Source organism: Ciconia boyciana, chromosome 1 (assembly GCF_034638445.1).
Source record: "Ciconia boyciana chromosome 1, ASM3463844v1, whole genome shotgun sequence".
NCBI classification, from domain to species: domain Eukaryota; kingdom Metazoa; phylum Chordata; class Aves; order Ciconiiformes; family Ciconiidae; genus Ciconia; species Ciconia boyciana.
This window is the reverse complement of record NC_132934.1, coordinates 80671941-80695213: the sequence shown is the minus strand read 5'-3', so window position 1 is coordinate 80695213 and position 23273 is coordinate 80671941. Positions and strand designations below refer to the sequence as shown.

The window sequence follows — 23273 nt, the reverse complement described above, 5'->3', positions numbered from 1 at the left end:
ATCCGCCGTGGCGAGCGGCGGGCGCGGAGGCCTCTCCCGAGTGCCTGAGGGAGCCGGCCGCGGGGGGCCCCGCCGAGACACCGCCGGCACCCGGGCCTCGCCGGGCCTCGCCGGGCCTCGCCGGGCGGCTGTAGGGGCGGCGGGGGTTTGGGCAGGATTCGTTATCCCGGCACGGCGGTGGCCGCCGGGCGGGAGAGGGGCCAGTCAAGGCTGCGCGGCCCGGCGCTGGCTCGGAGAAGCTGAAGCGCCTGTAAGGGGCGCTTGAGGCTGCAGGGTTGTTTTGGGGAGGAGGCAGGATCTGGGGCTGCCGGTCTCTTGTGAGTGTAAGCTGGTGCTTTTCTGCTCCACGCAGGGACAGTGCACGTCTGCCGTGTGCCTCATCACGCAGGTCCCGTCCCACCCCACCCCCGGTCTGGACATCCACAGAGAAACACGGCATTTCCCTCTCAAACTGGATCACGTCAGTTCAAAACCAGCAGAGAAAGAATGTGTGCGAGAAACTGTGTGGTGGGTCTGCTTTAGAAAGACAGACTTTGCCTTTGACGCTATTTGCTATTGGGAGAGAGGAGAGAAAGGGGAGAACAGGTGGTTTTTGTTTTTTTCTTAATTGGAAAGAAAATGCCACCTTGTTTTAGGTGTGCATATACCCACAGTCTGCTTTTCCAGCCCTTCTGCTCCTGCTCTCACACACCATGGTCATGGCTGCTATTACCTGCTGTCCGTTCAGGCCTTGTGCTTTGCTGTTGTTACGGATTTTAGTTTAAAGCCTCACACTGCAGATTTCCTTGGATCAAAATCTGCCTTCTTCAACACCCCCCCACCCCCCCAGGCAGTTTCTACCAAGCTGGAGCAGTTGATCAGTCACCAAAACATAAAGGACCTTCTTTGAAGGGTGGTGGAGCAGAGAAGCCATGTGGAAGAGCAGGCCCAGAGGAGTTTGCACAGTTCCTTCACAGCCCACTACTACGAGTGGTGTTCTTTCATCTTTGCCAGAGGCTCATGGAGTGCTGCCGCGGGGACATGAAGTGTCCTACGTCAGCCCATTTCAAAACAGTTTGATCTTGCTCTGAAGTGTTTATGTGATGCAGTTTCCTCTGCCATACAGAACCTGATGGGTGTTCGCCTGGAGCGGGATGTCCAGCAGTATAAGACAAGCAATTAACGCTGGTTTTTCTTTTACTCTGAGCGGTGGTTAGTGTCTGCCTACGCTCTAGTTTCACTGTCAGTCCAACTGGTGTCAGGGCCATCAAGAGGAGCAGCCCAGTCCTTGCCTCCCACCCTCCATGCGCTGGCACTACCTTTTGTGTGATTGCACAGTGAAGCACATCAGTGATCGGATCCAGCTGAGAGCCAGAAGAAAAAGGGAGGGGGGGAATGTTAGTTTTCAGTGGGATCAATTCCTTGCTCCAAACACTTGAATAAGCAAAACAGAGGACTTGGCCTGGGCACAGGAACAAACAGCGTGGGCAAGGAGGGAACGCTGTGTCTCCATCAGCTAAAACTGCTGCTGGAAACTTCTGTGTCAAAAGATACCCTGGGGGCTCTTGACATGAAAGTTGTTGAGACATAATCTTCCACACCTAGACATTTCTGGACTTACCCAGTGAGCTAGAAGTGGAGGAGCTGGTAGTGGCGATAGCAACACACATCCACAAAGTATTTTTTTCCTTGAAATACATACAACTCTTTTTATTTAAAGAAAGAAAGGAAGAAAGAAAAAACACCAAACCAAAACCCCCCAACATGTCAGTTTTTAAAATATGGCCATTCTATTCCTGGATTGTTTTTCTAGTGCTGCACCATTAAATGGAGAAGTCTTTTCCACTTCCCTTTCCCCTCTCTCCTTCCTGCAGCAATATACAGATGGACCTTAAAGAGAGAGAGAGGGGAAAGGTGCCCTGTTGATCCTTGTGAAGATTTTGCTTTTGTTTTTTCTTTGTTACTAGATTATAAGATGAAAACAGATGTTTCTTCTCTTTACAACACACTGTATGGCCTGTCTAAACATAAGGAAGACAGCACTTCTGCAGACAGTGCTAAGTTTCATCCGAGACTGAAGACATCTTTATCATGAGACAGTTGCATTTTGGTAGATGATGCTTTAATGAGACCTGCATCCAAAGTCCCGCAACATCACAGTTCAAGATTTAGTTGGCTTCTGTTTCCATTATAAACTTATAATTTCCAAGATTCTCTAAAATTATTAAATGAGTGAAAAAGGAGGGGGGGGAGGCATATGTGTTCATCTGCCTGCCTGTCTTTCCTGCATGCAAAACAAATGCATGCCCATTTGTTTCAGAAAAATATTTTGCTAGAGATCTATCTACCAGCCAGTGGTTCATGTGTAGGCAATACCTTTTGCAGGAGATTAAGTGCTTTATCTCATGAGTGAAAATATAAATAGTTTTTAAGGAGTGAAAGCAGACCAATAGACTTTGCTTTTTAAGCCAGGTGATGTTTGTTGCTGAGATTTTGTTGCAATGATTTTTAAGTTGGGATCCTCTGTTTTCAAGTTTATAATATGGCAGTTGTGGCTGCCTGACATAGAAAAGAGGTCTCCTTGGGCAGACAGAAGTATCAGAGTGGGCACCGGTTTTGTGAATAGAAATGCTGAAGACACAGGGATATTGGCAGATCGGAAACATTGAGTATCGCTTGGCCAGAGTCATCAGTGCACTGGTAGGAAAAATCCAAGTCCAAATGAATACGCTCATTTAAACAGTTACGCAGAAGTTAAATCTTGAAAGCATTCACGCTAACAGCCAATCATGTTTCTCATTTAGCAGTTGCGTTTCTCCACAGGACATTCCTGAAAGTTTACAGTGAAATAGCTTTGGCTTTTATTTAGAACTAATTTTTGCTAACAAAAATAACCTTTATGCTTTTCTCTTGCTTATATGTAGGTCTGGAAAATCTTGACTCCAGAGCACCAGATGGGTTAATGCAATAACATTTCTTACTGGAACAGTGGATAGTGGCCAGGTGCTACTCTGACTAGTGCTCGATGCCAGTGACCCTCTCCCCTCATATTGGCATTTTTGGATGGCAGTCATACGGCCTGAGAGGCCAAGCCATAGAAACTAATTCACTGCCCAAGGCATCTGCTCCTTGGCAAGCTCCATGAGCATCTGCATAGGTTGTTCCGCATAGCTTTTCTTTCTGTCACATGGCCAGGTACCTGGGGGCGTGGCGGGGGACCTGCTTTGCTGGTTTTTTCTTTTCTTTTGGTTTTCTGGAGCTTCCTGAATAAACCGAGAGGCGTTTTCTTTATAAGGAATTGGCTGTATATTCTCGTATGTCCCTCTATTGTTCATGCTGGGATAATCTGCACTGAAACAGGATCTTTCTTTCCGGCACCCCTGTCTCTCTCCCTGTATGCAGGCTGAAGTCATAACCCTCTCCGGGCGTCCTTAACGTTGGTTACTCTAGAAGCAATTGTGTTTTTGTAGACAGCTGTTTATAATTTCAGGTCTGTGAGGGAATGAGTGACAAATTTAAAGAAACAAAGCTACTTGGGAGACTTTACCCTATTTGCTGGAAAGAAGTAAGGAAAGTTTGGGGAAAATAAAACAGCTGGAAGGCAGGGAGGCATCACAAGAAGTGGGTAGTTGCAAAATGAACCTTATAAGGGAATAGCTGCTTGGCTTCACCAAATTTAGAGGACTAGACCTATAAAGGCGTACTAGATGATTGCGTTTTGCACCAGCTTGAGGCAGGAAGCAGGATGAAACAGTTTTGCAGTTCTTGTAATAAGCTATGAGGTGGATAAACCATGTGCTATTTGTTTTTTTTAAGGAACGGAACAAAGAAGTCCCCCGCTGTTGTCATTCACCAGCAGGATGGCAGCATTCACCTTTCCTCCCCCTTCCTCAGGCTCATCTTCTGTCAAACACCTTTCCTCCCTGCTTCCGAGGGTCAGCTCCCCTTGTTTTCACCGCAGGTTATATGCAGTCCCTCCCAGTCCTTTCGGTGAGGTGACAGGTGGCACAGGACGTTGGGGTTGTGTGCTTAATGTTTTTTATCTGCTGCTCTTTACTTCCTAGTGAGTGTTCCTCTGGGCTTCCCAGTGTTGCTGCCCTGGTGTGGGACCTTCACAGGCTGCAGTCCCTCAGGGGTGTCCCTGCCCCAGTGTGGGTTGCCTTCCTGAAGAGTGTGTCTCCAGCCATGCCCCCGACGTTGTCTCCCTCCGTGTTCTCCTAATGCTCCTCTTCACATATCTCCTCACATGTCTTCTCCATGTTTTTCCTGCATCGCTTCAGCTGTCTCCAAACACATCTCCTCACTTAACTCCTCCCCTAATGGCTGCCATTCATGCTTAAACATGTTTGAGTGGAGGCGCCACGTGCTCCTTCGGTTGGAGTTTTGACTCACCATGGGCTGGTCCCATCTGTTTCAAAGCCAAAGGAGGCAGCTATGACTGGCCCAGGGCAGTTCACGGCCTCCTCCCACACAGGTTGCCCCCACAGCCCCTGCCGCTGAAACCCTGCCAGTTTTGCCCAGTGCGCCTCCTTTTCCCAAACCCTGCCAGTTTTGCCCGATATACCTTCTTTTTGTCTCTGCCCAACAACCTGCCCATCTCCTGCAGCACACTGGTTTATTATCCCAGGTTTTACTTGCAAGGAACATTACTTTTAAAGTATTGGTGGTTATCTGGTATGAGTTACATACTGGAAAAAATGTAGGTTTTTTTCCCCATTAAACCCTTTTTCCTGGAATCACGTGATTAAACTTCCACTATATTTTTAATGTAAACTCATAACCTTTGTGCTTAAAGAGAAAATCTTGAAAAAGTAAACTGTAGAAGGCAAATTAAAAAAAGAAATATTATGGGAATTATTTTCGTCTCTTAGCTTTTGGAGCCAATTCATAATGTGTAAGCCCTAAGGGTTTGCAATACCATGGAAGGAGCTGCTCCTCTGCTGTGTCCATATCTGCAAAACTATAATAACCTCTGTAACTCTTTTGTGTTACATCCCTACCAAATATGTTAGTTTACATTTCAGCACATTTTTGTCTGCTTAGGTCACAGCCTACAGTGCTCTACAAACTACTTGTCGAACGGATACATGCACAGTGGTAAGAACGGACTTGCTGCAGATCATGGTCTGCCGCAATAAAGAAAAACCTGGATTTAAAAGAAAAACTATCACTGACGTTGCCCTTTATAGAGAGTATCGTGGTGGGAAATGAAAATGCTCAGAATCTCTGAAGGTATAAGCTCTTAATTTTGAGTCTCTTCTTCAAGACATTTTTCTTAAGAAATACCTAGCTCTGCATTTTCCCCCATAACACTATCTTTACCTTCCTTCAGCAAGTTCAAAAATTTTTTAATGTGCTTGTCAAGCCTAACTCAGCTGTACCTCATTCAGGGAGATATCACTCATTTCAGTCCCGTAGTGTAATAACTTCAAGACAGCCAACCTGTCATCTTTTAATGTGAAAAGCTATTTACATCAGAAACTGTTGATCAAGAAATTAATTTCCATTCCAGGGGTGACCATGGCTACACTTTAGACTTCCTGCAAACGTGGAGAGGGGTGTTTGAAGTCCATGTTTTGCCCTTGAGATTTTTGTCATGTTGGAGCCTTGACCATCCAACCAGTATACACCTAAATCTTACATGCTGTAGTAGCGTGTATAACTGTATCAGTGTATAAAGGAGACATGCATCAGGCTGCTTACTACTGCTCCTTTTTGCAGGAGAGAAAAGCACTGTAGCTCAGCTTGGGGCCTTTGCAGAAGAACATCAACACGAGGGTAAGTCTTCATGAATGAACATGATGTTGTCAGATTTTCCCTGCTTTTCCTCGGGGGGTTGTTATGACTACACCTGTGGAAGCAGCCTCCAGACAAGGAGGATTTGCTTTCCTTTATTCACTATTTAAAGCCAACCCGAAGGGATATTTACTTGTGATAGCCACAGGGGTGTGGTAGCCTCACGTTGTGTTTCTCTTAGGTTCCTTGGCCTCAGCCTCTGTACACCTTGGAATGGCAACGCAACCCCTTCCTGCAGATGTGAGGGGAGATTTGGAAATACAGATGTGAAGGCATGGAGAAGGGCAGCTGGATCAGAATTCAGCTAAGCTGTTGCAAGACCACTTTGAACCAGTTTCAGCGCAATCACCCAGTGAGGTACATCTGTGTAGTTCATTTGGATGTGTGGAGGGGAAAGTCAAACTTGAAGCTCAAGCCTGGAGCTATGTGCTGTGTGCAAGTAAGCAAGGTGTGCTTTTGAAGGGTGGAGAAACCACCTTGAAAGGTTATGTATGAAAATGTAGGTGTCCAGGGCTAAATTTGCCACTCCTGGTCAAGGCTATATGCATTTTAAAGTGTTTTAAATTCAGACATTTGATTTGACATGGTTTAATGAATTTGTGTCTCCTCAGTCTGCCATGAACTGACTTAAAACCAATACAATCCTGAGGTATAAACAAGACCTAAAAGAAGAAAAAATAAATCTCAATAGATTATGTATTTTCGTAGTCTTTAGTTACTCAGGAATTATTTCCTCTGTGCAGTAGGTGTGGTCCATTACAGAACTAGAGAGCAGCAGAAAAAGCTTTTCAAATATTAAGACTGAAGAAGGCCATACTCTCTGGGGTATTATATACCCTGACAAGTCACTAGTTCCAGCTTTTGGAGTCAATTAAATATGGAAAATAATCTGGGTGCTCATATAAAAAAGAAAAAGTATGCAAGGGCATGCTTTGGAAACTTTGGGAAGTTGAAGTCAGACTTGCAACTTCTGAAGCCCTGATTTGTGGTTCCTGAATGTGTGGGATTGCTGATGTGGTCAAAGATTTAACCCTTAAAGAATGAAAGGCAAGTCACATCCTGGGGGGACTCTGTGATGAGGCATGTCTTGCTTGTGCAGCATATTGGAAGCCCAGAAGATCTGCGTTCCCAATGTATGTATGTGTCAGGGAGAGAGGTGTCATCATTTTGTTAATTCTTTTTTAACACCTCGATAGCTATCAAAGCACCAGTTTCTACCCCACTTATTCCTCACCACCCATCTTCCATGTAGATGTTGCAGTAACATGCTGTTATTTTCTCCCCGGTCTGGGACTCGGCTGCAGATGTCACCTGGCTCTTGCACGTTCTTGCCGATGTCCAGGCTGTTCCCAAGCAGTAGTCATCAGAAGAGGACAGTATTTCCAGGGGTGGTTAAGTGACTAACCCAGCATCAAACAGTGGGGCAGTAGCGGAGGCAGGAACTGAAATCAGGTCTTCTGACTCAAGTTTCTCTTGGCTGCAGTCTCCAGGTTACACAGCAGAACTAATTTGTGCTGTAAGTTTCAGCAGTTGCTGAGACAAAACTTCATTTTCTTTCCCTGAGATACCGTATCTGTGTCATCCTGTTCTCTGCCTACTAGGAAGCAGCTTCTTAGCATTTGACTTTAAAAAGGGAAGGCAAGCAGGAGATGTTTCTAAGTGGTTGCACTCTTTTGATCGATGAGAGAGGTGAGCCAGAGTGTGTTCCAGTGACCTCCTGCTATATAAAAGCTTGGCCTGCCTGACAGGACTTCTGGCTGCAGAGTAGCTGTGAGTCACAGCCTTTACCGCTTGGATTCGATGCGGATTTTTACATCAGAAGCTGCGGAAACGAGGTGGCCTCTCAAATATTTGCATTGCTTGGCAAGCTAGGGTAAACGGGGGTGGATTCAGGAAGTTCTGGCAAGGGCAAGCACAGCTGGTGTTAAGGTCTTTGCAGGGCTCCTTTGTGTGTGTGTATGTGTGTGTGTGTGTGTTTGTAGGAAAATAGTGAGGCCCCTCGATTTTTTTCCAGCCAGGGTTCCTGGGAAAGGATGAGTAATCTGGAGATTTCCTGTGACTTTTGGAGTGAAGAAAAAAACCACGTCGCCTTTTGGGGGAATCTTCTTGGATCTTTCACCATCCCAGTTTTTCCCTAAGCGGCACAGAAAGCCTATCCTCTGGACTCAGCGCTGCTTTATTTATCACTGCTCAGTGGCTGGTGGATACTGCTCAAGAGCAACACGAGCTGCGCTGTGCAAATACTGTTCTCTGCCCTTGTTTGCCTGGAAAGCCCAGGATCCAAACCATACAATTCCTATTGCCTCCTTGTGCGTGTGCTTCGGGAACTAAACTCCATGTAGGGCGTGGGTACCAGTGGTCAAGGTGTGCCTGGCCAGGGATGCTGTGAGCGTTTCCCTTTCATGTCTGAGAGCATCGTCTCTGTGAGGGAGGGACTATGTGGCCAGAGTGTTTTGCACAGCACCTAGCATGGCTGGGTTCAGGTTCATGACTGAGTCAGCTGGGTGCTGCTGCAGTGCAAATGAGTAAATAGTAATGACAGAAGAGATGTGGGGGTTTCCTGTTGGCTGAGGAAGAAAGGAGTAAGGTGCCTCAACTCTGAGGTTATTACTATTTATTATTTGACTTGCAGTACTGCCTGCAGACTGCCTTCAGGGGCAAGGGCTCTGTCATGCAAGGCACATGCATGCAGCAAAGGCAGAGCCATTCCCCACCCTGAAAAGGGGCATTCTCCAACTGAGCTGAGTTGTTTGAGCTCTTTGAGAGCAGGGATACTGCGATGATACAGGGGCCGGAAGGTAAAGCGAGGGATGTTGCTGCAACCGAGCCCCATGCATAGGCAGTTTAGACATCAGGTGCATGTCCAAAGGACCTGCTTCTATTATTTCTAGGTGCTCGTCACCAATATTTGGCCACAGCTTGCTCTAACTAGTATTTCTTGATGTGTGCTTAGCCATTTTATGTTCTGGGTGCTTTGCAAATATTATGTAATTAGGAAAATAACTCTCTATTTGCACAGGCAATTGCACAACCGCATGTTCAAAATTCAGCCTTTTGAAATGTAGCCTCAACTGAAATTTCCTTATCTGCTCCTAACTCTCCCAGCTGCTCTTCCTGAAATGATTTTTAATCCCCTCAACCCTATAACTGACTGTGATGATGGTAATAAAATGAATACAGCCTGGGCAGATAAACTGCTTGCCTCTGCAGTGTAAAATAAATGGAAAGTAAGTGGCTGGTAGGGAGTACATGTTTTGGATTCCAGTGTCAGTCTGTTTGCTAAATATGCTGGCTTTTAGTAGAAGAAAATCAGTGCAAAACAAAACAGCTGTGTCCCCCAGTGCCTGATCTCCAGTTGCTGACGATAGAACTGAGGGCTCAGAAAAACCCCATGTAGTTGCTTCACTTTCTCACAAGCCTCAGTGTTGTGCCAGGCTGGGGCCAGGGAAGGATTTATCCCTATGATTGCCTGTCCGAAGTGTGAGCCATTGGCATAAAGCTCAAGACTTATCTCCCTACCCAAATCCAGGGTATTTTTGTTTGGTGGTTTTTTTTCACTCTCTCAAAGGTTAAATGGTTCCCACAGGGTGCAAGAAAGGGTTATTGAAAGCAGCAGGTCCACTTTTGAATATTGCACTTCTGGTAAATCTCTGATCCAGCATCTAGTGGTTAACCACTGATACAGGAAATGACATTTAACGTTTTATCACTCAGCCAGAAATGGAAGAACAAGGCAAGTCTGTATGTGGTGAAGATGGATCATTGCCTGCTACCTTCCCCTTAAAGGCATATCATGCCATTTAGAAGGAAATGTTTTTCCAGCCGGGATTTTTTTCTCTCTTTGTGTACCTTTCTGCTTAAGGCAGACCAAAAACCTGGAAAACAAATCCCCTTCTTCCCCCCTCCCCGCGGTTTTGCCTGTTAAAATAGGGGTGATGGCCTTATAAACAACTTAAATCCTCTTTCCTGGTCTTTTGTGTCTTTTGGAAGTGTATCCCAGGCCCTGGAGGAAGCTGGGGGGGATGCCGGGGGGGGGGAGGGACCGGTCATGGAAAATTCAGGTTTCAGTAGGTGGCACTCTCTGCTCTGACTCAGGGCTCAGCCTGCCCCTGGCATGATGTGCTGTGTTTGGTCGAGGCAATCGTGAGCAAATGTGCTAGAGCAGCAAAGGAAGAGAAGAAAACAGTAAAAAAAATTCATCAAATTACGGGGCCGGAACTTCAGCAAATATAAATTGTTGTGGTTTATTGATTCCAGTGTAGCTGCATTGGTTTACAGCAACGAGCACCTGCCTATTGTCAGCACAGGCTAACTGCAAGGGCCGTGCTTTTTGTCTGAGCTGCTAAAACTTTGTCTGATTACAGAGTGCATATTCAGGAAGCAGGCAAGCAAGCTCCAAACTTAAATTGTATGTCACAGTCCAACTAAATCTCAAAAGGCTGCCAAATCTGCCTATATAAATTCTAACAGTTTCAGATGTTTTCATCATACGTACCAGGGTGAAAAAAAAAAAAAGAAGCAGTGAGGCACTTTCCTCCGGCAAATAGGATATGTGGGCAAATGCTTTGGTTTTTTAGCTGTTCCGGAGGCCATTTTCACCTAATGACACAGTGTGAGATGTCTTCCAAAGCAAGAGCTTCACAGATTGCCAAAACTTTCCTGGAAGTGAGCACAGAAATGTATTAGAAAGCAACATATTAAAGGTAGGCCAGCCCTCCTGATCTGTGGGGCTGCGTAACACAATTTTCATGTGCCCAAGAGCTGCAAGAAGTTAATGCTTCCGAGAGCTGGTGGGCGGTGGCGGTGGAGGCAGCAGAGACCTCCATGAGAAGTTCAAAGGCGACCAGTGAGGGCAGCTCTCCAGAAGTCCTGCTGCTCTCTGGCTTGGCTGGAAGTGAAGCTGGATGATGGGGTGAGCACTTGAATGCTGGAAAGCTGGCTTGCTCAGTCCTGCAACAAGGATCTTGGATCCCACTAGCCAAAACCTACTAGCACAGCCCTCCTGTTGTTTAAGTGGCTCACTCAAACTGCTTGAGAGCCATCCTTGCAACACCACACTGGTAGATGAGGCAGAGGAAATCAAAATGTTCATGACCTAGAGACAAGCTCAGATTTGTGTTCAGGTGGAGGTCCGATGTGTACTGGCATGAACTGGAAATGGGGAGTAAACAGTAAAACGGTCAGTGGACATCAAAAATGGGTAAAAGAGAAAAGTATAGTTCCAGCTCTCAGCACACTCGCTGTTCAGTTAGAGTGTCAGTTCTTCAGCCTGCTGCTAATTTTCCTTTTTGGTTGTGGAAACTTGCTTGAATGCAGAATCCAAAGTGAGAAAGCTGTGGAAGCTGCTTGGAGTGTGTGGATGAGGGCTCTGCAGAAACACATGTGCGTCAGCCACAAAGAGTGAAGATGCACGTGCATTCAGGGCCCTTAACACTGCATGTTTTTGATAACGTTGTGATGTATTTTGTACATCCGAAAGCCCACCCTGCTAAGGCATCCTGGTCTGTGTACAAAAATCTCTTCTCTCTAATCTTGCAAAGCAGTTGGGCAGTGGTCCTGCCAGAAAGTCTGCAGACACTTGAGCAGGTCTTTGGCCTTTCTGAATGTTTGCCAGCAAACAGTGACTGGCAGGATCAGAGCCTTGAGCTACACCTTGGGAAGTGCTACTATTTATCCCTGCACTTTGATTGCACCCAATTACTTGCTAAGAACATGTTCTTTGAAAAAAGATCTGGAGCTGGATCCTTCTGTCATTGTGACTCTGCCAGCTGCTGTCCCCAAAGCTATTTTTAATCAGACAAGCTTCCTAGTCCCTGCCAAAAAAACTCGTAACAATTAATAACAATAAAATGAAGGTATCCTGGATAAATGAATCGTGCTGGTCCTATAGATCAGTGGCAAAGGCTGCTAGGGAAGATCAGCGCTGCATTGTTAATGTGCTGTCTTCCATTTTGCTATAGCCTTGGTTTCCTGGTTCACACTCGGTCCCTTTACATTGCTGTGCTGCCGGTCTCCGCGCTGCCTGTTGCAGGTAGGCTGGCAGATGGGCACAAGCACCTCCGCACAGCGTGTTGCTTTGATCCGTCTCGTTGTGGATGTGAGGTGGGTATGAATGATCCCGCTTACGTGCCCGTCGTGTTGCACTGCTAAGTTCATTAATTCTGGGAGCCGCACGATGACAGAGAGCTGCACCCAAAGTAGGCTTGGTGGTTAGGTTAATTCTCGGCACTGTCATGTTGCAGCCTCTGGTGTGATTATTTGCCTGCGGGCATGTGTGTCCCTGTGCTGTGATCCTGTCAGAAGTTAAGCCGTGTTGGGCTGGATCAGAGCGTGGACAGGAGGCCTCCAAGGACAGGCTGCCGAAGCCATTTCAGGCAGTGATCCCATTAAGCAGTAGGTGGTACTGTGCACTCTGCCAGCGCCGCCACGGTGCGGTGCCGGGGAGATGCTGAGCTTCTGAAGGTTTCCCCGCCTGGGTGCAAGCTGTTGTTGCTTTGCCCACATGTGGTAACAAAACATTTCCTAGCAATTTTATTGAAAAAATAAACAGAAAAAGAAAAGAAAAAAGCATAGGAGTGCGAGTCTGAGGATCGTGTCCTGGCTGAGTCCCAGGCTGGGTGTCTGTATTTGGTTTGCTTCCATATAGACTTCTTCCTGCTGGACAACATATTTCTCCTCAACCCTGGCTCCAAACTGTTTGATAACGTTGCTCTTTGGCCGTTATGCCCTACTCCAGAGGTGGAGGCCTCCACTGGTGGGGAGCTGCACAGTTTTAAGTCTTCTGGAAGGAAAGATAAATAGGACATGGAAAAAGAAGAGGAAAAGATAGGAAAGAAGTAAATAAGCAAACAACCCCACCACCTCCAGAACAAAACCAGTCCCCCAGAAGCAGGTGACTGCTTCACAGTCAGCAAGGATCGCTTTCCCAGACACCATGGGGTGGCACGCTCATCTCCTGGGGAGAAAAGCACTGAACCTGCTCCATCAACGCCTCATCCAGCAAGGGCACGGCAGAGATCACCTAGAAGAAAGGAGTGTGAAAGCAGGGACAGCAGAAGGACAGCAGCCTGAGGAGAGCCCTGGTGGCCCCTGGGGAAGGGGAAGGAGGGAAGGAGAAAGCTGGCTCCTATTTTGCTTGCCTGTAAATCTCACGTCCTTAGGATCCTTTTTCTCAGTGTGCCTGTGAAATTGAACCGAAAGTGGTGTCATTTCTGAACTTGCTGCTGTTCGGTGGCCATCTTGCTGCAAAAAGCTGTTCGGCTGGCCATGAAGAAGCACACTGTGAGAGCCTCATGCAAGCCCAGCCTCCTCCAGGCTCTGAGACTTGTGCCGCTAACGACAAACAGAAGGGAGTACATGTGTTTTACTCAGATGCTTTCTTTTACACGTGGACCTCTCTTCCCACACACACAAAAAGAATAAAAATCAATAAAGCTACTACTCTGTGCTTCCTTCTGAAGAATAATTGTGAAGGTGGTGTTCACAGGACCCTGGCAGGTGATAAAGGCGAGGCGGGTGGCAAGCTATGAGTAACGGTGCTCATCAGATAGGCCGCTGCAAGGCAAAGCAGCAAAAATCCCACTGTGCCTGCCAGCTGGGGAAGCAGCTACCTCTGAAGCTGTGTACTCAGAAAACTCTTACTTTGTTCTCCTACCCAGGGTTACTTATTGTAATCTATGACACAAGTACAGATCTATTTCAGGCAGTGGTTTTAACTTAAATGGGTGAGTATCCAGATGTTTTCCACTGGAAGTGTATTGCTGTGAACACTAAAATTGAGCTGCTTCTCCTGGACCACTCTGAAGCTACTCATGGACCTCCCCCAGCCTCAGCCGGACGGTAGCCGCTGAGGTGGGGTACATCTGCGCTGCTGGGGCTGCAGGTCGGAGCAGTTTCGGGGGTGGGTCTGAAGAGACCGCGCTGCAAATCTGCTGGCGTGTGGCCATGTGGATCTCCCTGCCACCCAGGTATTTCATTAGCATCTCAGCACTGCATTGACACTTCTACACTGCTAGCAGGAACCAAATGTAAAGCTAGTTTGAGTATATGCGTACAGCTGACAAATTGCACCATAGTCATACTGAGCAGGTGCTTTTGTCTGTGCCTGTGCATAATCTCACCTTAAAGGTACCACTTGTTTGCGTGAAGTGAAGTAATACATGAATGGTTTTCAGGCCGGAGACCTAGTGTTGTAATTATTCTGAGGCATGGCCTCTACCGTTAAGGTGCTGAGCACAAAGGCGTGCCAGCCTGGCCGAATCCTCTGCTTACACATGACAAAAAGTTGTTTTATCGGTAAGCTGGTGTTCCAGAAAGGCAGAAACACATGCGCAATCCGCTTCACTGAATGCTTTAATAGTTGGTGTCATCTGTTGGCAGAGGTGCTCAGAAGACCTCAAAATACTAATCCCAAAAGGCATGTGACATGACCAAGGTTTCCTATATGTTTTGAGAGATTAAAACACTTTTTTGGGAGAGTGCTGGAAGGTAAGCTGGTCTGATTTCTCCTCGAGTGCTTTGCACAACTGGCGCTGCAGCAAGCTCTGCACACACATGCACAGAGGGTGTTGAGTTAGTGTGCAGGCTCTGTGCAGCCGCACGGGTCACCTGTCCTTTGAGGAGTCTCAGCTCCTGTCATCAGCTGTGAAATTCACACTATCCCCATTCACATTAGCCCCAGATGGTCATCTCGGCCGCGAGGTCAAGGCCAGCCTGCAACACCAGGACTGGACTGTGGTAACATGGTGGTCTGGCAGCAGGCTGGCATGGGGCGGGTGGGTAATCACATACCACAGGGTTCGGTGATAAATTTAGGCAGACTTAACATATTCTGCAGGGAACACCCAGTTTTTATTCCTAAACGTCGTATTGTAAATTTATGGAAATGAGCTCTATCAACATGAGTGTCCTTACGCTGTTATAACAGCAGCCTTAGTGGGGATGGCAGTGGCTTCCCCACACAGAACAGAGTAAGTAGCACTCCAGTGAAATCCATGGGTTATGGATGACTGTTGTGACTTGCGGTTGGGATGCATGTTCTTAAATAGTTTGTGAGCGCTTTAGTGGTGGTTTGAGTTTTAGAAAACAAGCAGAGCGGTAGAGGAGGAATATAGCTAGATCTTGTGTGTTGTGCAAATGTAGTCATTCATTGCATGTATCTAGGTGTTCTGATGCCTGTGTGGTTTGTGTATATATACTTTTAAATTTTTTTACAAGAAGTGAAAGACACGACAATACTGCTCTGGGAAAGGCTGTGAACACCCTTATAGACCGGAAAGTGATATGAAGCAATTCAAGAGAGATTAAAGAATAGCTGGAAAACAACAATGCAAGTTCCAACTTGGAAAAATGCAAACTGGAGAAAAACAACTTGAAACTCAAATATGCAGCAGGAATAAATAGCGTTGAGGAGATCTAGGAATGATAGTGGCTAGCTGATTGGAAGTGATATTTCTCAAGCTGCAGAAGTGGGCAATGCGTGGGAAGGCACCCTCTTACATGTGGGAAGGCAGAGCATGTGCAATATTGCCCTCAGTCCTGGGTACTGCACTTCTAGGCAGACAGAGACATGCCAGAGGGGATTCAAGAACAGCAACCAAAAAAAGGGGGCAGAGGTTGTCTGTGAATATGTATCTCATAATTTTTCTCCATAAAGTAATCAAAAGATGAAAAAGAAGGAATTTGGTAACTCTCACCAGTGTTAGAAAGAAGTAAGTGCTAAACAGAATTACTTAAGGCTGTATGCAGGGGGATTATCAAGAGTAATGGGAGTACACCGAGAAAAGGAACATTTAACTGAATATCAAGAATCTCCTTGATGGAAAGATGTGCAATGCCTTGCAAGGAAGTGGTGGAAACTTCATCCCTTGGGGACATCTAACACTTGACCACACAAAGCACTAGGAAGTTTATTAGAGGAAATGACTGCATTGGATAGGCGGGGGAAGCATGATACAAAAGATCACTTTCTATTTATCTGAATGTATGATATGAACGGAAAAATATGTACCAGGATGTTTGTGATTTCCACATTCAACAGTCTTAAGCTGCCTTCCATTTATAGTGATGATAGACTAATTTACTCCCAGGTTGCTCTTTTTTCCACTCTACCAACTTTACCTTCCCTGCTTCGTGCTGTGAAGCAGTAACCTTAGAGCACAGAGGGAATGGGAGGCTTTTTCTCAGAATGAGCAGTACTTTTGATGGAAGTTCTCACTTTTTGGCTAGATAATGTCAAAACATAGGGCCGAAGGTTGTCCTCTTGGATTTGTGGGTGTCATCTCAGTGGGGTGCTCCTTCTTTACTGCATTCGGAAGAAACCCAGTGTCCTCTGTGGAGGCACATGGCTTTTTTAAGTTTCCACATGGGTTATGTGAACCGCTTGCATGTGCCAGTAAAATTGGCTGCCAGAATGTGAATTGCCCTGGTTATTTAACTGGAGTGCTTAAAAGTCCTGGTATCCATACAAAAAGACCAGCACAAAGATACGCACACACCAAAAAAGTTTACAGCCACAATGTTTTTAAAAACACGCGCCTCCCGTCCATGCAAGCGCTTCCTCATCCCACCGGGTGCTCATGGCTGGTGGGGCTACAGCAAGCACCATGTTCCCGCGGGCTCCAAAGGCTTTTATTGTTGCCTAGGTATTCAGAGATCAGGTGGTCAAGCTGTAGCTTCACAGCTGTAGCTTCAGGGGCAACAGGGAGAGGGGAAAACCAGATATAAATGTGTGTCTGGGTGTGCTGAAAACCCAGCTTTGCTGCCGAGCAGCTCCTCAAGCAGTGTCCCGGTGCTGCAGCACTGGTTTAACCCCGTGCTCATTAGCCTTGACAGTCTCTCTTGACGGCGTGCCCTCTCTATAATCTAAAGCTGTGCTTGGAAGATAAGGGCTTTGTGTACTGGTTATAAACAGCAAGGCTGGAGTGGAAATTCACAGGGCTGGAAGTCAGAGAGCAGCTTTGCGGCTACATTGAGAAAGTCTCATAAAGGGTGAGGGCTCCTTCTCTTGGCGCATTCAAAGCAGCTTCTCCTCCAGTCTCTCACAGGGAGTTAGTGCTTTTTGTTCTGCCCCCACCTCCACAAGTCCTTGTGCTGAAAGGGTTTTCTTGTTTTATTCTGGAGTCACTTTGGATGCATTGTCCTCTTCCAAACGCTTTGTACTTTCCACAAAGCAAGGTGCTTGTATACCATTGCTGACGAGGAGGGAAAATAACAGGGCAGGAGGAAAAACACTTACCCTGGGAAACCTTTAAGAATGTTGCTTTTTTTTTTTCTCAGAGCAAAGACTGATTGTCTTCTGAAATGTCCTTAGTTTCCATGATATTTGTCTTCTTGCACCTCTTGGCTCTTAATTGGTTTGGAAAATTCCCATGTTTATTCACTAGTGGAGTATTGAGAGCCCTCCCACCACCCTTCTCACTCTGTGTATTGTCAGATCTTGGGGAAAAGCTGGACTTGGGGGGTTCTCTGTAATTAAAAAAAAAGGAAAATGTAATGCTTCCACTTCTACATAGGTGAAATGACAAGAGTGCAAGTGGTTCTACTGCAAGTGGTTCTCAGTAAAGGATAGGAGAGGATTTGATAATTTCAAAAAAGATTATTTGGCTTTGGCAAGAGAATATTATCTAATAGCCTTGGAATTCATCTCAAGAAATTGCAGTAAGAATAAAGACATCAGCTGTGAAAGGGTGCACAGCCTCTGAGCTTCCTACCCCTCTGTCCTCCAGCCTTTGTGTTGTGCCAGATTAATATTCCTTTTCACTCACCCAAATGCTTGGGGGTTTTCAGTGGGCTTGTCAAGGCAGACAATGTGAAAAATATGGGAAGCTAGAGAATAGGTTCCCAACCAGTATCCTGTTCGGAGCAATGTTTTATGACCCTGAAGCAGATGCAGTGTCTTACTCCGTTCAGCTCTGTCCTCAGTGAACACATACTAAGTGTTACAAGAGCAGCTGTAGAACAGGACCTGGTGGGGACATAGGAAATAAAGCAGAGGAAATATTAGAGGTATACCCAGGTGCGCAGATGGTCTGGGCAGGTCCCCAGAGTGGGGAATTAAAGTAGCAAGCTGTTCATCTTTGATTCAGCTGTCTCACTGGACTCCAGCATCCAGGCTGTTTTCCATTCCTGGGGCTCTGCCTGCATCGTCTCTCAAATCCAGCGTCTCCTTGTCTGTCAGCCAACACAATGAAAACCTAGACATGGGCCCTTGGTATTGCCACCCTTCCTTCACTGCTGTTGCAGTAGCCTGGGTGCCTGCGACACTGATCGTCTCAAGCCTCCTAAACAACATGTTGCTAAAACCTCCTTTTTTGGCTCGCTGCTTTGACTGCCGCTTTGCTCACCTCTTTTCTTCCTTCTGCTGGACAACTCCTCCCCACTTTTACTTTTCAGGTCCCTCAACAGTTGGCTGACCCTGCCCTTCTTGTCTAACAGATCTATCCCCCATGGCCCTTTTGAAAAAGGTGGCTTGGCTCTCACAGCCCAGAGGCCCATCCTGGCTGGGAGACACTCCCCCCAGACATCTGCTAAATCATTTTCCCCTCCTTCAGATCTCTGAAAAGTCATCACTCCCCGCATCCTACCAGTGCCTACCAGGTATGCCAGGAGCTGAGGCTGCCTGGTCACTGGCTAACAGCATCCTCGTGTCATTGATACCTTGTCCTTCCCTCTCTCCTTCACGTGGGTCTAAACAAAAGTGGCATTTTGCAGAGGATATTCATGTGGCTTCATTAATTTCAGGCTACTAAATCAGGTGAGTGAGTTAGGCTCCCTACAGAGTCAATAAAGGAAGATGACATCTAATAAACCTCCTAAATTGTCCTACACGTCTCCACTGAGTGCATAGGGAGCTTATTTATCTAACTTAGGTAATAAGAATATCCCCCTGAGGCTCCTTCCCCTTCTTCTGTATGTCCAGCTCCTTCTCTGAGAAAGAAAGTGTTGGGGAATTATGTGTGCAGCAGAGAAAGAAAGGCTGATACAAAGTGGGCAAGGAGGAGAGAAACTGATGGGAGATGAGGATGAGGAGACTAGGGTGATGGGGATAGGAAGGCAAAAACAGGAGATGAGATGAGGTAGGGGGAAGGATGCAGAGATCCTGATGCAGAAATTAACTTAAGAGGTGGAAGTGAATGAAAGAAATACAGAAGAGACATTGAAGGAAAAGAGGAGAAGAGAGCAGCAGGAGGCAATATGATGTTTATCAGAGAAGTGTTTATAGGTGGGCAGGCAGGTAGAAGCCACCATGAAGGAAAGATGCATTTGAAATGATACCAAATGGGAGTCTGGGAGAGAAGGTCCAGCAGCGATACTAAAAAGCTGGAGGAGAAGATTCTTAAGAGAGACAAATCCAGAGAAGAGAAGAGGGTGGGTTCAGGAAACAAACGCTGACAATGTTTTAAGCAATGACACTGTGCCAGAGTAAGGTTTAGTTGAAGCCAGCCACAGAAATGTTCAGAAAGGGAAAAAGAAAAAAAAGGCAGCAATAAGTGGAGGACAAATGAGCAGAGGAAACGCACTAAAAGAAGAGTAAGCACAGAGAGCAAGGGTCTCGGCTTGCTGCCTTGGAGTCTTTCCAGGGACTTTAGCGGGAGCAGGTTGGGCCCCAGGGCATTTGAAATGAAACTTTAGCCAAAACTCATTCTCATAGCTCCTATGTAAAAATTATATATCTTCAAAGCCGTTCTGGAGACATATGTATGCAGCCTCATCCCTGCCAATCCCTGTACTATAAAATCCTAGATGATTACTGCTCTCCCTAGGGACTGAGGGATTTGTGCTCTCCAAGTATGGACACTTGCTGTTTGGGTTGCACCTTGCCACTGCAAATAAAGCCACTGACCTACGAAGTACTGCAGCTTAACTCTCAGTAAAATAGATACAGATCAAGGTATCACAGAGTTGGGCTCAAGACTGCTCCCTGGGGAAGGTTCTGCATAAAGGTCCTTTAGATGGAGTCCATGCGAAGCAGCTGTTTCCAGCTGGGATCGTCCCCGTACTTTCTTAATTAGTGAATTTTTGATCAGTGATTTTTGAAGGCTGTTCCCTGCCAGACTGTTATCGCCCTTTCTTTCCTCCATCCTCTTTCCTCCCAAAGAATGACCACGGTGCCTCTGAAAGCAAACAAAGCACAGGACAGGTTTGGCAGGACCTTTCAAAAGGAAAATATTCCCTCTCCGTCTGAGTGGTTATGAATAATGATCTCTGTAGCACATATAGTTCAGACTTCAAAGCCTTTGTCACTGAGGTTGTGTCAAAGCTGATTTGAAACACAGACTGACCTAAGTGAAAGAACTCGCAGGAAATACAATTCTTGCCCAGAACAGATTGTCAGAGTACCTATGGCCACCTGGGTTAAGCTGCTTTTTATAAATGATTAGATTTCTTTTCTTAACACCCGCTCCTGGCTTTCTGTCTGTCGTTCCTCTTCCAAAGGGAAGCGTGGTGTTTAATGCTGCCTGCGACAAAGGCAAAGGGTGCAAAGCTGCTGAGCATCTTCAGAAACGGCCCCTCTGCAGCACCGCCGGCACCTGCGGCTGGAGCCCAGCCTGGCGCAGCTCTCCTGGGGAAGCACTGCCCCAGTGCGATGACCCCGCCACTGCGTTTCCATGGGCTGCAGCAGATTTGCCTGCCTATCAAGCTGCGTTTGATGAACATCAGAATCGAAAACAAGGCTAGATGAAATCTGCTCAGCTCATTTCTGTACCCCACCCTCTGTAAAGCACTCATCCTCTTGCCCTTCCCCCTCCTTGCAAGGAGAGAGAGCTCTTGTGGTTAAACCTTTGCTAAACCAAGATGCAAACTGCTCGGATGCCAGGGTGATGAACATGAAACAAAAAGCACATGAAAGCAACCACCCAGCAGTCCTGCCACAGCTGGATTGAGCCCAGTTGTTGTTAGGCTTACTACCTGGGCATGACATTGCCCTTTCCAAACTCTGGCAATGTATGCTCCTTCTCCGAGCCAAATACAGACGCCTCCATACACTTGGGAAAAAAAACCCCAAAAACAACAAGCAAAACCCCACAGGTAGGTGTTGCAAACAGTTGGTGCAGAACATTCTGGAGTCCACCTTGCTCCCAGAAAAGCAGGAAGTGTTGCTCAGTCTTCTTTCTTTTTTCTTTTGGCCACAGACTGATGGCACGTTGTCTACATTTACCTCTGCTTGTTGCAGCTTTCTGATGGAGGAGTGGTGAGCACAGAGAGCATGAGGACCCTGGGGCTGCTGAGCATGGTCAGTACCCACCTTGCAGCACAGCAAAAGCCCGTGGACAAAATGGGCTCCTTCTTCAGTTTTGGTGCATATGTGCTCTTCGGCAAAACCTCATGGTGCCTGCTCTAAACCTACTGCTTTTGTGCTTATCTATGGATATGCACATATAGGTGACCCATAGCAAGTGCGGAGCAATTTTAGTACTTCCAGGCTCTAGGAGAAATGCCTTAAATCAGGGTCATTAAAAAAAAAGCAGAGAGCAGAGGACAGTGGGCAGCCTCCAAAATTTTAAGAGGGATTTTGCTGGATTTTTGTAGAGGTAGAGTGGGGTTGGATTCTGCCAGGAACTGCTGAGGCTGAACTCTGCATTTGACTCAGTGGCTGCCCCAAACAAGGGGTGCGGACCCAGATTTTGGAAAAATGCACTGAGTTTGCGTGCCTCCGGTTTTGGATGCCACAACCTGCTTTTGCAGAGGCACCGAGTTGGTTTTTTGATCTCAGTAGGAGTTCTGGGTGCATAATACTCATGCAAATCAGGCTGCGGGTATCTGAAGTCAGGCAGCCAAAAACACAGGCGCCCCAAATTTGCAGGCTGCTTGTTATGTAAACGCCGCTCAAAAAATCTCTCCACATTTCACTTTCCCATGTTGATAATGCTGCAACTCTAACATATTCCTCGAATGGAACCTGGGAAGAGAGTTACGTGATCATTTAGCAGGAGAAAAAAGCATCCCAGTCAGTGACATCCACTATATTATTGACAAGAAAATGCGGATCAAAAGACCTGGAGTTTACTTCTGACTCGTTGCCCTTTGTAAGTCCCTGAACATATCGAGTCATTTCTCTGTGGTCCTGGTTGTCCACAACAAAAGTACTTATCACGAAGATGTGCTACAAGCCATTCTTAATGTTTGCAAAACCCAGTGGAGAGGTGATCATGTTTTTGCTCAGTGGCTAAGGGGAATGTTTTGGGGAGAAGCACTGGTTCAAGGCAAAGAAGATCAGGAATTTTTTCCCCTAGAAAAATGAAAAAAGAAACCCAAATATTTCTTATTATCTTAAAATGCTACACGTGATCCAGAGTTGTATAGTCTCCTTCTTACTCCTGTTATTTAATATCTTCCTTTTATAAATTTAGGTCAATTTTTAAATTAAAATTTCCATCCTGAAGGGAAAAGTCAAAAAGTTTCCATTTGACATTTCTGGAACAAATAATTTTCAAGTCTGCCAGATTAAACTTTGTCAATGCTATAAATTTTTTCCTGCTTTTTTTTAGCTGGAACTATTTGCTTCACTTGACCTGAACTTGCAGTTCTTGTCAGTCCATCTGAAATGCCATTTTCCCAGGAAATACAGTATTCACAAAAATAGTTCATCCAGCTGAACCCAGACAGAGGATTTTAGTCTCATCTAGTTGGTTACTGATTTGTAAACTGGCCGGCAGCCTGTAGCCTGGTAGTCAAGTTGCCAAATTGTTCTTTATTTCTATTGAATGAACTTCTAGGAACTCCAGTGAGTAAGCAGGGCCCTGTTTTATTAGGCACCACACATCCATGTAAAGCCAAGATTACCCGTGTTGCAAAGAGCCTATTTCTACCAAGTAATGAAATCAGCTGGAACAAAAAAGTATTTGTGGGCTGCAAATAAACTAGAAGCTTCTGCTGCAAAGATAATCGAGAGAGTATGTGCCTTGTCCAAAGGCATTGAAAGCAACGGGAGCCTAAGGGTGAGAGACTGGGAGGTAACGCGAGCTACGCTCGCATGCTGGCTTGGCATTTTGTTCACAGATAACAGGCAGCAAGTGTGCTGGGGAGCGTCTGTGCAGCCCTCCAGCAGGAATCTCTTCCCTGGCTTCAGAGTGGCATTCTTCTTCTCCTCGACTCCCTCACTGGAAATTTGGTGCCAGGGATAGAAAAGATTGGACATCGAAATGCGATTAATTAAACGCCCCTTTTGCAGTTTCTTGTCTGTTGTGCTTCTGAAGCAGAAAATAAAAGTGGGCAGTGGTGGTGGTGATGGGGAATTTCCAAGCGGATTTCTTGGGGCTGGTTCAAGGCAGGAGCCTGCAGCGTGCGGGTTGGAAAGTCTGGGCATCAGACAGCCCAGCTGCTCCCTCGGGCCAGCCACGCCGCACTTGCAGGCAGTGCAAGCAGCAGGGACCCAGGCAGCACCTGGGCTGCCCAAAAGGCTGGCGGAAACCCACCTCGCACCCTCTAAGATGCCACCAAAGTCGAGGCACTGCTGCAGAGCGGTCGCACTGTGGCAACCTCACTTTTTTCTGATG

General features: G+C 46.4%; 1 long non-coding RNA gene across 2 annotated transcripts in view; it reads left to right on the top strand.

Annotated features, from left to right (window-relative positions):
- The first annotated feature begins 5080 nt into the window (after positions 1-5080).
- The window catches only part of LOC140658344 (uncharacterized), a 32219-nt gene continuing 14026 nt past the window's right edge, over positions 5081-23273 (top strand). Inside the window, exons 1-4 of one of the 2 annotated variants that reach the window (XR_012044702.1) lie at positions 5081-5211; positions 5701-5757; positions 5957-6132; positions 7790-9604. This is a non-coding gene — a long non-coding RNA (uncharacterized lncRNA). Of the gene's footprint in view, positions 5212-5700; positions 5758-5956; positions 6133-7789; positions 9605-23273 lie in introns of those variants that run through there. The other variant, XR_012044701.1, reaches the window with a different exon arrangement.